Source organism: Pinus tabuliformis, chromosome 5_1, assembly GCF_031772625.1.
Source record: "Pinus tabuliformis cultivar Carrire ecotype Pingquan chromosome 5_1, CPIR1, whole genome shotgun sequence".
Taxonomy (NCBI): domain Eukaryota; kingdom Viridiplantae; phylum Streptophyta; class Pinopsida; order Pinales; family Pinaceae; genus Pinus; species Pinus tabuliformis.
In genome coordinates this window covers 592,928,197-592,941,364 of record NC_142305.1, presented here as the reverse complement: position 1 = coordinate 592,941,364, position 13,168 = coordinate 592,928,197, and the positions used below count along the sequence as shown (strand labels likewise).

The following is a 13,168-nucleotide window of genomic DNA, read 5'->3' as shown; positions in this document are numbered from 1 at the left end:
AAAAATATTAATGGGTATTAATAAAGATAAGGGTGAGAAGCTTCTAAGAGACGAGGATCAAGTCTGTTTTAATCTTAGCCGTTGATTAGAGACTTAATCTCGGCCGTTGATTCAGGAAAAGTATAAGAGAAGACTTGAGGATCATTCGGAGACACACTAGTAAATACTCAGTATCTCAAGGAAAATCGATTCTCAAGAGAAGGAGATCGATTTTAGAGGGAGAGTTGCAAGGTGGAGGAAGAGGAGGGTATCTTTGGCGGTCAATGACTGAGGAGGAGGTGATGCAGGGACATTGAGAGATAGCGTAGAGGGAGACGTAGTCCAGGACTCCAGGGGAGACGTAGCCCTCACACAGGCTGAAGCAGAGGGACGCAGAGCCACTCAAAGCCACGCCGAGCCATGCAGAGTGACGCAGAGGTGACACAGAAGTGGGAGAAGGGTCTCCAAAGTGTCAGAAAGTTTCTAGGGGAAAGTCTCAGGTGTTTTCTCTCAGGTTCTCTGTAAAATCATTCCATGTAAAGCGATTGTTGCTGAATATCAATAAAACCCTCAAGGAAAATCGATTCTCAAGAGAAGGAGATTGATTTCAGAGGGAGAGTTGCAAGGTGGAGGAAGAGGAGGGTATCAGCAGTAGTCAGTGACTGAGGAGGAGGTGACACAGGGACATTGAGAGATAAATCAGATGGAGACGCAGTCCAGGGGAGACCTAGCCCTCACGCAGGCTGATGCAGAGGGATGCAGAGCCACTCAGAGCCACGCAAAGTGATGAAGAAGTGGGAGAAGGGTCTCCAAAGTGTCATAAAGTTTCCAAGGATGTTGGAATTTCTAAATCTAATTGTTAGAAATCCTTCATGTACTTTTTGATTTATTTCTTCCTACTTGTTCTGTTAATTAACAAGTTATTTACCAGGTAAATACTGAAAATAAATACAAGTACATGCTCAACACATATAGATCATCAACTGAAGGAAAAAACAAGAACACAAATGACACCATTATTTTTGGACTAATGTCCTCGGAGAAACCCAGTGCGGAAAAAACGGTGCGCTATCTGAGGGTTTTATTATTAAGCAATTTCAGAATACAATCTGGGTGCTAGAAATGGCTCACCCAATAGAGAATGCTCTCGGCAGTAGTACCTCTCAGTTAGAGATAGATATTCCGGCTAAAAACCCTGGATGAACAATCCCACAGCTCTCAGCTCCAATCTGCCCCACGAAATCTCCCAACGTCTGCCTTTAGGGACTGCGTCAGCTTCTCTGGACCAGCTTCAAACCAACTAGCCCTGCGTCAGCCTCTGGAGGCTATGCGTCTGCCTCTGGAGCCTCTACGTCACGCATGTTGGCTCTCCTCAGGGACTGCGCAACTCCTGTCTACCACTACGTGGCATCTAGCTGGCTCTGCGTGGCCTCTGGCTGGGTCTGCATCCCTCTCTCCTGACTTCTGCACTGATGCTCCCGGTACCCTCTCTGCTTCTGCCTCTCAACTGCAACTCTGATTACTCCTTCGATTTTCTCAGCAAGACCTGCACCAAAAAATCGAATTCTTGACCAACTTGGTGTGTTATCCAAGTGACCCTCAGGTCTCGTCTTATACTTTTCTCGTTGACAATTCAACGACTGAGATTAAGTCCCTAATCAACGGCTAAGATTAGATTTGGCTTGATCCATGACTTTTGGACCATTCTAACTCAGTTTTATATTAATTCACATTAATATTTTATTTTCCCTAAGTTTAGACTTAGGGACTTCATTAAAAATATTAATTATTTTAATATCTCCCAAACTGGTTAGATTCTGCCCAAACCATTTCTGGGTATTGGAGATCTCATGTGCTTTAGCCTCTCCACCAATTTTCGTGGCTAGAGCACATCCGATGCTACACCAAATCAACAAAGGGAAAGTCTCAAGTGTTTTCTCTCAGGTTCTCTGTAAAATCATTCCTTGTAAAAGCGATTGTTGTTGAAGATTAATAAAACCCTCATCTACTGCACCGGTTTTCCCACATTGGGTTTTTCTGGGGACAATTGTCCAAAAACAATTGTGTTGATGTGATTGGTTCTTATATATGTATTTTCTATGTGTAATTATGTGATAATTGCAGTAGAATTTATTTTAATATTTACTGAAGGGATTTCATAAATAACTTATTGTGAAGAATAAGTAGGTGAAATAAATCAGTAGCTACAGTAGAATTTCAGATTAGAAATTTTCACATGGTATCAGAGCAGAGATCCAGCAACAGGGGAGAAGAATTGGCTATGGGTGAAGAGCATGATGCAGAGGCATCAACTCAGGGGGACTCACGCAGATTTCTGAAGATAGCACTAGGGACATGGATCACGATTTTTCTATGTTAGCTTCCAGATTGGAAGAAGTCGCTTGCCTAGCAAGCTTTGCCTCCTTTGAGGTTTGGTATATAGATAGCGGAGCTTCCTGGCATATGACAGGAATTCGAGAATGTTTTTCAAATTTTCAGGAAGAAATGATGAATTTTCAGATCACAATGGGAAATAAGGCAAAGTGTACCCCTGTAGGAAGAAGTACTGTAGTCTTTCAAACTGAAGCAGGAGAGTGGCTTCGAGCAACCAATGTGTTGGATGTGCCAGGATTGGGGATGTAATTACTCTCCGTATCTCAACTTCAGAACAAGGGCTATGCCATTTTCTTCATTAAGGAGAAAGTATATGTCAAACACTCGAGTTGGAAAATGAAGGCCGAGATTGGAATAAGAAGTAACAGGCTGTATAGATTACAACTAGAATCTCTAATGGAACTGATGATAGGCATCAATGGTGATAAAGATTTGAATGAACTATGGCATGGGAGGATGGGACACTTACACCATGGAGGTTTGAGAATTCTCAGGGAAATAGTATTAAGAGTTCCAGAACTAAGTATCGAATGAGATGATGTATGCAGAGGGTGCACTCTAGGCAAGTATGCCAAAGTAGCGTTTTCTAGGAGTAACAATAGAGCTAAGAGTGTTATGGGATTGATACACTCAGACATCTGCAGACCGATGTCCACAAAAGCTCTTAGTGGTGCCGAATATTTCATCACCTTCATCAATGACCATTCCAGGAAGACTTGGATCTACTTTCTGAAAACCAAGGATGAGGTTTTTGGTCGATTCAAAGAGTTCAAGGCTCTAGTGGAGAATCTGACATGAAAGAAGATAAAAGTGTTGCGCTCAGACAATGGTGGAGAGTATGTTGACAAGGACTTCACCGATTTTTGCGCTAGGGAAGGCATCAAAAGGGAGTGGACAACTCCCTACAATATGGAGCAGAAAGGAGTAGCAGAAAGGAAAAACAAAACTATTGTGGAAGCATCTAGGCAATGCTGTATGATCAGGATATGCCCAAATTCTTGTGGGCAGAAGCATGCAACACGTGTTGAAGTTTCTAGGTTTACTTAGCTTAGAAACGCTCCATGCACTTTATCTGATTTATTCCTACATACTTGTTATTTTTCCTTAACACGTTATTTACAAAGTAAATACTGAAAATAAACACCAGTGCATGCTAAACATATTACAGATCAGCAACTAAAAGAAACAAGAACAAACACACCACATGACACCATTATTTTTGGACCAATGTCCCCGGAAAAACCCAATGCGGGAAAACCGGTGTAGCTATCTGAGGGTTTTCTTATTAAGCAATACCAGAGTACAATCTGGGTGTCGAAACTGGCCTACCCAACAGAGAATTTCCTTAGCAGCTATACCTCACAGTTTGAGAGAAATCTCCTGGCTGAAACCTCGGAAAACCCTTCCGGTAGCTCCTCAACACAAAACTGCTCTACAACCCCAACGTCTGCCCAAACTGGACTGCATCAACCCCTCAGTCTCACGCTGGTCGTGTGTCAACCTTTATAGGCTTGCGTCAGCTCCAGGAGGCCCTGCGTCAGCTCTGGGAGCCTTTGCGTCAGCTGCGCTGGCCCCTCTGGTGCTCTGCACAACACTTGGCTGCCTCTGCGTGGCCCTGTGTGAGCCGTTTCTAGCTCTGCGTCACCCTCCTTGGCTACTGCGCTGCTCTCCTGGCACAATCTCTGCCTTCTCTGTTTCTCTGTACTCAATGCCCCTCAGTTGCTCTCCCGATCACTGATTCTATCTCTCTTAACAAACCCCGCTCTAGAGAATAGAATGACTGATCATCTGGTGTCTTCTCCAAGTGACCCTCAAGCCTCCTCTTATGCTTTTCCTGTTGACATCTCAACGGCCGAGATTAAGTCCCTAATCAACGGCTAAGATTAGATCTGACTTCATCCATGTCTTTTGGATCACTCTAACACAGATTCATATTAATACACATTAATATTTTATTTTCCTTAAGTTTAGACTTAGGGACTCCATTAAAAATATTAATTATTTTAATATCTCTTGATCTGTTTAGAATCTGCCCAAACCCTTTTTGGGTATTGGAGATCTCATATGCCCCAACCTCTCCACCAAATTTCATGGCTAGAGCACATCCCATGCTACCCCAAATCAACACTCCCTCTTAGCGAGGACTGTGCTCTAGCAATACTCCTCACTGAGTATTACTCTGATCATCTGGCATCGGTACCTGTGTTGATGGTAGGCTTTCCTGCCCAACATCCTCTGCACTGCTTTCTCCTATACTGCTGCCCATGGTTCTGTCATTGCCACTGCTGCATCTGTATGACAACTCCCTCTGCATCTGTGCTGCTGCTGATCCTTTCTCCCAGCATTGCATTCGCACTGCACCTCCTCTCATCAAGCTGCATCGTGCTGCCCACTGTTGCGCTGCAACTCAGTTACTGAGAAGTAAGTAATTGATCTCCCAACTAACCTCCTTGTTGCGCTAGAAACACCCACTGATGCTGAAGCTCCCTCTGTTGCTGACAAGTGCTCCCTCTCTCTGACCTCTGCGCTCTGCAACAACTTTTTGCATCTCGCACAGTTGCACACCTCTCTGTGCCTTCCTGCACTGGTGCAACATTCCTGTGCCTCTCGCATTGCTGCAGCGTGCTAGCTCTGCGCTGTCTTGGGACTCCTGCACTGTAGCTCTCTCTGCCACTCTATCCGCATCTGTCTCTACCCACTCAGCCAATCCTACTACTCCTCTTCGGGGCTCCCGTGGCAAGGTCTAATCCAAGAGGTTGGGTACTTCAAGGATCTTGCTGCTCATCGCCTGTAGTCCACTTGACTACAACTCGATGTCACCCCATTTTTGCTCAAGTGGTGCATGTGCACTCATGGCACAGTCATCGTCTGTCAAAACTCCCTTCTCTGCTCGTGCAGGCGTTGCCTTAGTCTCGGAAGACTCTCCCTTACTCTTTTTCCTTGGGCACTGGGTCGCATAATGACCCATCTTCCCACAGTGGAAGCACTTGATCTTGGAGAGATCTTTCTTCTTCCTCTTCTCTTGCTTTCCCTCAGATGCTAGGGCCACATCCTCCTCCTCGTGCTGAATGTTGATCCCTTTGCTGCTGCTACTTGTCTTTGACTGCCGTCTGATCTCTTCTTGGCGAAGAGCTGCCCACATCTCATCCCAAGGTAGGAGAGTCCCTCCACCCAGGATACTCTGGACAAACACTTCCCAATCTTCTGAGACAGCATTCAGGGCTGTCCTCAGCATAAGTTCCTGATCTGGTGTCGCTCCTATAGCAGTCAACTGGTCTCGGATCTTATTCAGTCCTCCGAGGAAGGTGTCAATCGATTGGCCCTTCTTTATCTGATACGACCTCATCTGGTTCTCGAGCAACATTCTTCTCTGCACAGAAGTATGCTGGTACAGGTTCTTGAGAGCCTCCCACATCTCAACTGCCATTTTCTTCTTGGCTATATGTGGTACCACATGATCCTTGACCCCTTCAAGAATAATGCACTTGGCCCTCGCCATTGCTTCTTCATACTTGTCATTATCATTTGGGTCGACTGGGATAGCTATCGTCTTCAAGGCGAAGTTCTTGACACGATCCATGTCAAGCACTGATAAGATTCTGGCCTTCTAGACTGCGAAGTTCGATGCTTCGTCTAGTCTATCCTGGTCTCTTACCCCGTGAAGTGCCATGATGCTCCTCTACTTCCCTCCTGGAAGTTCTCTGTTCGACTCCTCTGAGTCTCTACTTCCCGTTTGGAAGTTCTCTTCTGGAGTCTGGACTCCTTCTGAGTCCTAAGTTCCCTCCTGGAAATCCTTCTGCAGCTTGTTAAGATGCCCCCTACTTTGATTGTCTTGTGCAACTGCACTGCTGATCTAGGTTCCTCGGCTAGAAACCCTCGGTAACAACTCCTCGGGCCCTGCTCTGTCAGGTACTGTTTTGACTACAGTACCTCACTAGCTCCACTCTGCAATATTTCTGTAGCCTTCTAGACTCCAACAACTGCCTCCTTGTGAACTGCGTCACCCCAGATGGGTCTGCGTCAGCCCTGGGATGCCCTGCGTCAGCCCTCTGGCTCTCTACGTCAGCAACGCTGGCATCTCTGAGGCTCTGTGTAGTTCCCGACTTCCTCTGCGTGGCTCTGGTTGGCTTTATGTCACACTTCCTTGGCTTCTGCGCTGCTAGAAACAACTTCTGTCACCCCGGGACAACTGTTTTCTGCTGCTATTGCTCCGCTCAGCTGATGTCTTTTAGTCCTCTTTTGATCTGCAATTGTGCTCTGATACTATGTCGAAGTTTCTAAGTTTACTTAGCTTAGAAACCCTCCATGCACTTTATCTGATTTATTCCTACCTACTTGTTATTTTTCCTTAACAAGTTATTTACAAAGTAAATACTGAAAATAAACACCAGTGCATGCTGAACATATTACAGATCAACAACTAAAAGAAACAAGAACAAACACACCACATGACACCATTATTTTTGGACCAATGTCCCTGGAAAAACCCAATGCAGGAAAACCGGTGCAGCTATCTGAGGGTTTTCTTATTAAGCAATATCAGAGTACAATTTGGGTGCCGAAACTAGCCTGCCCAACAGAGAATTTCCTTGGCAGCTATACCTCACAGTTTGAGAGAAATCTCCTAGCTGAAACCCTGGAAAACCCTTCCGGCAGCTCCTTAGCACAAAACTGCTCTGCAACCCCAGCGTCTGCCCAAACTAGACTGTGTAAACCCCTCTTTGTCTCACGCTGGCCCTGCGTTAGCCCCAGGAGGCCCTGCGTTAGCTCTGGGAGCCTCTGCGTCAGTTGCGTTGGCCCCTCTGGTGCTTTGCGCAACACTTGGCTGCCTCTGCATGGCCCTGCGTGAGCCCTTGTTGGCTCTGCATCACCCTCCTTGGCTGCTGCACTGCTCTCCTGACACAATCTCTGCCTTCTCTGTTTCTCTGTACTCAATGCCCCTTAGCTGCTCTCTAGATCACTGATTCTATCTCTCTTAGCAAACCCCACTGTAGAGAATAGAATGACTGATCTTTTGGTGTCTTCTCCAAGTGACCCTCAAGCCTTCTCTTATATTTTTCCTGTTGACATCTCAACGGCCGAGACTAAGTCCCTAATCAACGACTAAGATTAGATCTGGCTTGATCCATGTCTTTTGGACCCACTCTAACACAGATTCATATTAATACACATTAATATTTTATTTTCCCTAAGTTTAGACTTAGGGACTCCATTAAAAATATAATTATTTTAATATCCCCTGATCTGTTTAGAATCTACCCAAACCGTTCCTGGGTATTGGAGATTTCATGTGCCCCAACCTCACCACCAAATTACTTGGCTAGAGCACATCTAATGCTACCCCAAATCAATAGCATGGTAGCTTATGTCCAGAACAGGACTCCACACAGGGCATTGAGCAAAATCACTCCGAAAAAGGTCTTCACCAGGAAGACACCTGAAGTCAGTCATTTCAGGATATTTGGGAGTTTGGCATATTGGCGTATACCCGAAGAAAAGAGAGAAATTAGATCAAACTACTGAGAAAGGAGATCTTGTGGGATATAGTGGGAATGCTTAAGGCATATAGAGTCTATCTTCCAGAGAGTAGGAAGGTAGTGGTTCGGTGGGATGTAAAGTTCATGGAGGACAGAGCTTTTAGGAAATCCCGTGAAAAGTCTTCCGAGGAGCAGTCAAAAGATGATCCATTGGTCCAACCACTTCGAATAGGAGGAGTCTCAGGAAGAGGAAGCGCTGATAGATGTACCCACTACCAGTGGAAGAATGAGTCGAGAATTCCGACAGATTCTACGCTGCAGAGGACTTCATTGGTGCACCCAGGAATGGTGAAAGGGAGCGAAGACAGCGAGACAGATATCAGGCCCAAGTAGCTTAGGTCGGGGAACCTTCTAGTTTTCAGGAGGCCGGTAAACATCAAGTATGGGTAGATGCTATGGTAGAGGAATATAGTTCTGTAATGGTCAATGATGTCTGGGAAGTGGTACCTAAGCAACAGGACAGGTCAGTGGTAGGTTCGAGATGGATCTACAAGGTCAAATATGCTGCAGACGAAAGTTTGGAGAAATACAAAGCCAAGTTTGTGGCTAAGGGGTATGCTCCGAAGGAAGGGATAGACTACGAAGAAACCTTCGCCCCAGTAGCCAGGTATACTTATATTAGAACCGTGATATCCCTTACAGCACAGATGGGGTGGGAGATTCACCAGATGGATGTGAAGACGACATTCTTGAACGAGGTGATAGAAGAGGAAGTATACATTGAACAACCAAAGGGTTTTGAGACACATGAGAAGAAATCTCATGTATGCAGATTAAAGAAAGCCTTGTATGGGCTTAAACAGGCACCTAGAGCATGGTACGGTCAAATTGATGGCTACTTGCAGAAGATGGGGTTCGTCAAGAGTGACGCAGATCCTAATCTCTACTATCTTGTTGTAGAGAATGAGCCTCTAATCATGGTATTATATGTGGATGATCTTTTCCTGACAGGATCATTTAGGCTTATCCAAGACTGCAAGAAGAACTTAGCCACAGAATTCGACATGAAGGATTTGGGATAGATGCATTATTTCTTGGGGTTGGAAGTTTGGCAGCAGAAGGGTGTGATCTTCCTTGGACAAGGGAGATATGCTACAGAGACCTTGAAGAGATTCAGGATGCAGGACTGTAGACCTATGGCTACTGTAATGATCACCAACTGGAAGAAGATTGATGCATCAGAAGACAAAGACGTTGATCCTACCTTGTACAGGCAGCTTATAGGGTCCCTGATGTATCTGGTCAATACCAGGCCAGACATTTGTTACTGTCAACACTCTTAGTCAGTTCATGGTGGAATCCAAGAGGGCGCACTGGACAACAGCCAAACATGTTCTCAGGTATATACAAGGAACAATCGAGCATGGACTATTGTACACCCAAGGCAATGACATCAGTCTGAGTGGGTTCACTGACTCAGATTGGGCTAGAAGTTCAATAGATCAGAAAAGTACAACTGGGTACTGTTTTAACATTGGATCAGGATGACCTCCTGGTGTAGTAGAAAACAGAAATCCATGGCTCTAAGCTCAGTTGAAGCAGAATATATGGCAACTAGCACAAATTCGTGCGAAGCCATATTGCTTGGGAAATTGCTTGTGAATCTATTCAGGAGAAGGATGGAAGCGACCAAGATTTTGTGTGATAATCAGAGTTGCATCAAGCTCTTTGAAAATCCAGTATTTCATGATCCATCGAAGCACATTGATATTAGGTGTCACTTTGTCAGAGACTGTGTCCAACGAGGGGCAGTACAGTTGAGGTACGCTCCTACAGGAGAACAGTTGGCAGACATTCTCACCAAGGCTCTAGGAAGAACAAAGTTTGTCTATTTCAAGGAGAAGATAGGGATGGTGAAGAATCCATTTCAGTAGCAGAAATGGATAGGTGTTGAGAGTTGCAGTGCAACAATTAGCAGTAGCAGTGCGATGGGTAGCATGATGCAACATGTTAAGAGGGAGTTGCAGTACAAATGTTGCAGTGGCGGTGTCATGGGCAGCAGTACAGGAAGCAACAGTGCAGTGGATGTAGGGAAGCAGGCCAAGCATCAACACAGAGGACCGATGCGGAGGATCAGTGTGATGCTTCTATGCTGAGCATTGCTAGAGCACATTCCTCGTTAAGAGGGAGTGTTGATTTTTGGTAGCATCGGATGTGCTCTAGCTTTGAAATTTGGTGGAGAGGCTAAGGCACATGAGATCTCCAAGACCCAGAAATCGTTTGGAGAAATTCCACCTGGATGAGTAATTATTAAAATAATTAATGTTTTTAATAAAAATATTAATGGGTATTACTAAAAAGAAGGGTGAGAAGCTTCTAAGAGACGAGGATCAATTCTGTTTTAATCTTATCCGTTGATTAGAGACTTAATCTCAGCCATTGTTTCATCAACAGGAAAAGTATAAGAGAAGAGTTGAGGATCATTTGGAGACACACCAGCAGATACTCAGTATCTCAAGGAAAACCGATTCTCAAGAGAAGGAAATCGATTTCAGAGGGAGAGTTGCAAGATGGAGGAAGAGGAGGGTATCAACAGCAGTTAGTGATTGAGGAGGAGGTGACATAGGGACATTGAGAGACAGTGCAGAGGGAGACACAGTCCAGGGGAGACATAGCCCTCACGTAGGCTGACGGAGAGGGACGCAGAGCCACTTAGAGCCACGTAGAGTGATGCAAGTGGGAGAAGGGTCTCCAAAGTGTTAGAAAGTTTCCAGGGGAAAGTCTCAGGTGTTTTCTCTTAGGTTCTCTGTAAAATCATTCCTTGTAAAAGCGATTATTGCTAAAGATTAATAAAACCCTCATCTACTGCATCGGTTTTCCCACATTGGGTTTTTTCGGGGACAATCGTCCAAAAACAACTGTGTTGATGTGATTGGTTCTTGTGTATGTATTTTCTATGTGTAATTATGTGATAATTGTAGTGGAATTTATTTTAATATTTATGGAAGGGATTTTGTAAATAACTTATTGTGAAGAATAAGTAGGTGAAATAAATCAGTAGCTGTAGTAGAATTTCAGATTAGAAATCTTCACAAGGGGTAGGGATAGCATCCACATAGAGAGATTTTCTTAGTTGGAGATCATCAATAGGGAGAGGCTGAGAGTGATCCAGTAGCCCAGATGTAGAGGCTGACGCAAGGCCACATAGAGGCAACGCAGAGGGTGAGAGAGAGTTCGAGATCTTTCTGAGGAAAGTCAGTGTCAGAAGCCGGGAGCCGGGGTGTGAGATTGGGAGGCTGAGAGAAGAGACTCTGGGCAGCAAATTGATCAACAGACTGGGTGACGCAGAACCTAGAGAGGTTGATGTAGATATTGCGTGAGGACTGCGCAAAGCAGTGTAGGGCTTGCCAGAGGCACTTCATTCAGTGTTCGGATCAGCCGGGATTTTCTCAGTGATTGTGTGAGGTAATCTCACAAATCTTTCTGCCAGTATTTCTCTCTGTAATTGAATAACCTGAGAGATATTCAAAGATGTATTCAGAATTTGGTACTACTAATAATAATAAACCCTCAGAGCTGCTGCACCGGTTTTCCCACATTGGGTTTTTTCGAGGACATTAGTCCAAAAATAATGTTGTCAATTGTGTTGTATTTTCTTTCTTGCTCAGTCTCTTGTTTCAGCATAATATTTAATTAAGTGAAGGCTGGAGTGTATGTATTACGATATTCGCCATAGGAAACTGCAAGTAATTTGTTTAAAGGAATTTAACAAATAGGAGTAATATCATTAGTTGCTGCAGTAAGGGTTCTTGTTGAGGATTTTTCAGATGGTATCAGAGCTGTAGGTGAAGAAAAGAAGAGCAGAGCCGGTAGATCCAACGCTGAGCAGAAGAGGGAGTTCAAAAACACTGCAGGAGGCAGAAATTTGAAAACCCTAGAGGGTTGACGCAGTTCCAAGCTGGAGGGCAGATTTTCGTGGCAGCCTCTCTCCGAGTGAGTTCACAGAGAGGAGAACTCCCAGTTCGAATTTTTTCCGGGGCAAAGGGAGTAGCGCCGAAGCCTCAGTGTGAGAGCATTGGTGGGACACAGATTTTTTTAGCAGGCAGATTGCTGGGCTGAAAAACGTGAGAAAAGAGAAGAGAAGCACCTTGAGGGAACTTTTCCTCAGCAGACTCCTCACCGAGAAGTCCATTTTCTCATTGGTTGAGCAACAACAATGAGAAGCAGAGAAGGGATTTTCGACATTTTTGGCAGATATGGCAACTGGTGGCTTGAGGGATTAGGACAGGTTGGACGGAGCATCCAATTACGTCATCTGGAAAGCTAGAATGTCATTCCTTCTAGATGAGCATGCTCTCAAGATGTATGTCGACAACATGGTGGTTGAATGAGTAGATCCAGATCCGCTGAAGAAGTACAAGGTAGAGATGCAAAGGCCAAGAGGATGATCCTGGATGGAGTCAAGGATTACGTGGTGTGTCACGTTGCTAGTAGAGCAACTTCTAAGGAGATGTGGGATGCCTTGGCCACGTTATATCAAGGATCTTCCGAGCAACGAAAGATGTACTTAGAGCAGAAGCTGAGATCTGCTCAGATGCAAAAGGGAGAGCGTGTGGATCCATTCCTCACAAAGTTGAAGGAAACTCGTGATGAGTTGTCTTCTGCAGGGCATACACCTCAGGATTCAAAGTTGGTTAGACTGACCCTCAATTCCGTCTCAAATGAGTGGCAAGTCTTTGTCCAGAGTATCCTAGGCAGAGCAACATTGCCGAATTGGGATGAGATGTGGGCAACTCTAAAACAAGAGGAGTTGAGGAGAGACTTGGTCAAGGTCAAACTTGACGGAAGCAGCAACAACAGTGGGTCGAAGCCCAAGGAGGAGGAGGATAATGCAACCCTTACATTGAAGGGGTAGCAGAAGGAGTGGAGGTAGAAGAAGGCCGTCTCAAAGATCAAGTGTTTCAGGGGTGGTGGGATGGGTCACTACGCTACTCACTATCCTCTAAAGAAAAAGGACAAGGATGAGAAACACGATCCAAACGCTGTGCTCGCGAAGATCGAGGAGGAGGAATTCGCCATGACAGCGAAAATACCTCTAGGAGGAAGGTGGGCTGATTTGGAGTTGTAGTTCGAAAGAGCTACAGATGGGCATGATAATTGAGGAGTTCACCTCTCGGATCAATACCTTGCTACAGGAGCCCAGTTTCGCAGTAGCAGGATGGAATAGTGTCAGATGGTGCCAAGGAGTGTCGGGGAGATAGTTGCAGTGGCTAGGAGCGTCAGAGACTGAACAATGCAGAGCAGAGTTGGCAGCAGTG

General features: G+C 45.1%; 1 protein-coding gene across 5 annotated transcripts in view; it reads left to right on the top strand.

The window, feature by feature from the left end:
- Positions 1 to 13,168, top strand: part of DEG8 (Trypsin family protein with PDZ domain-containing protein) — a 399,215-nt gene that overhangs the window by 168,993 nt on the left and 217,054 nt on the right. The gene's annotated exons all lie outside the window — the stretch shown is intronic.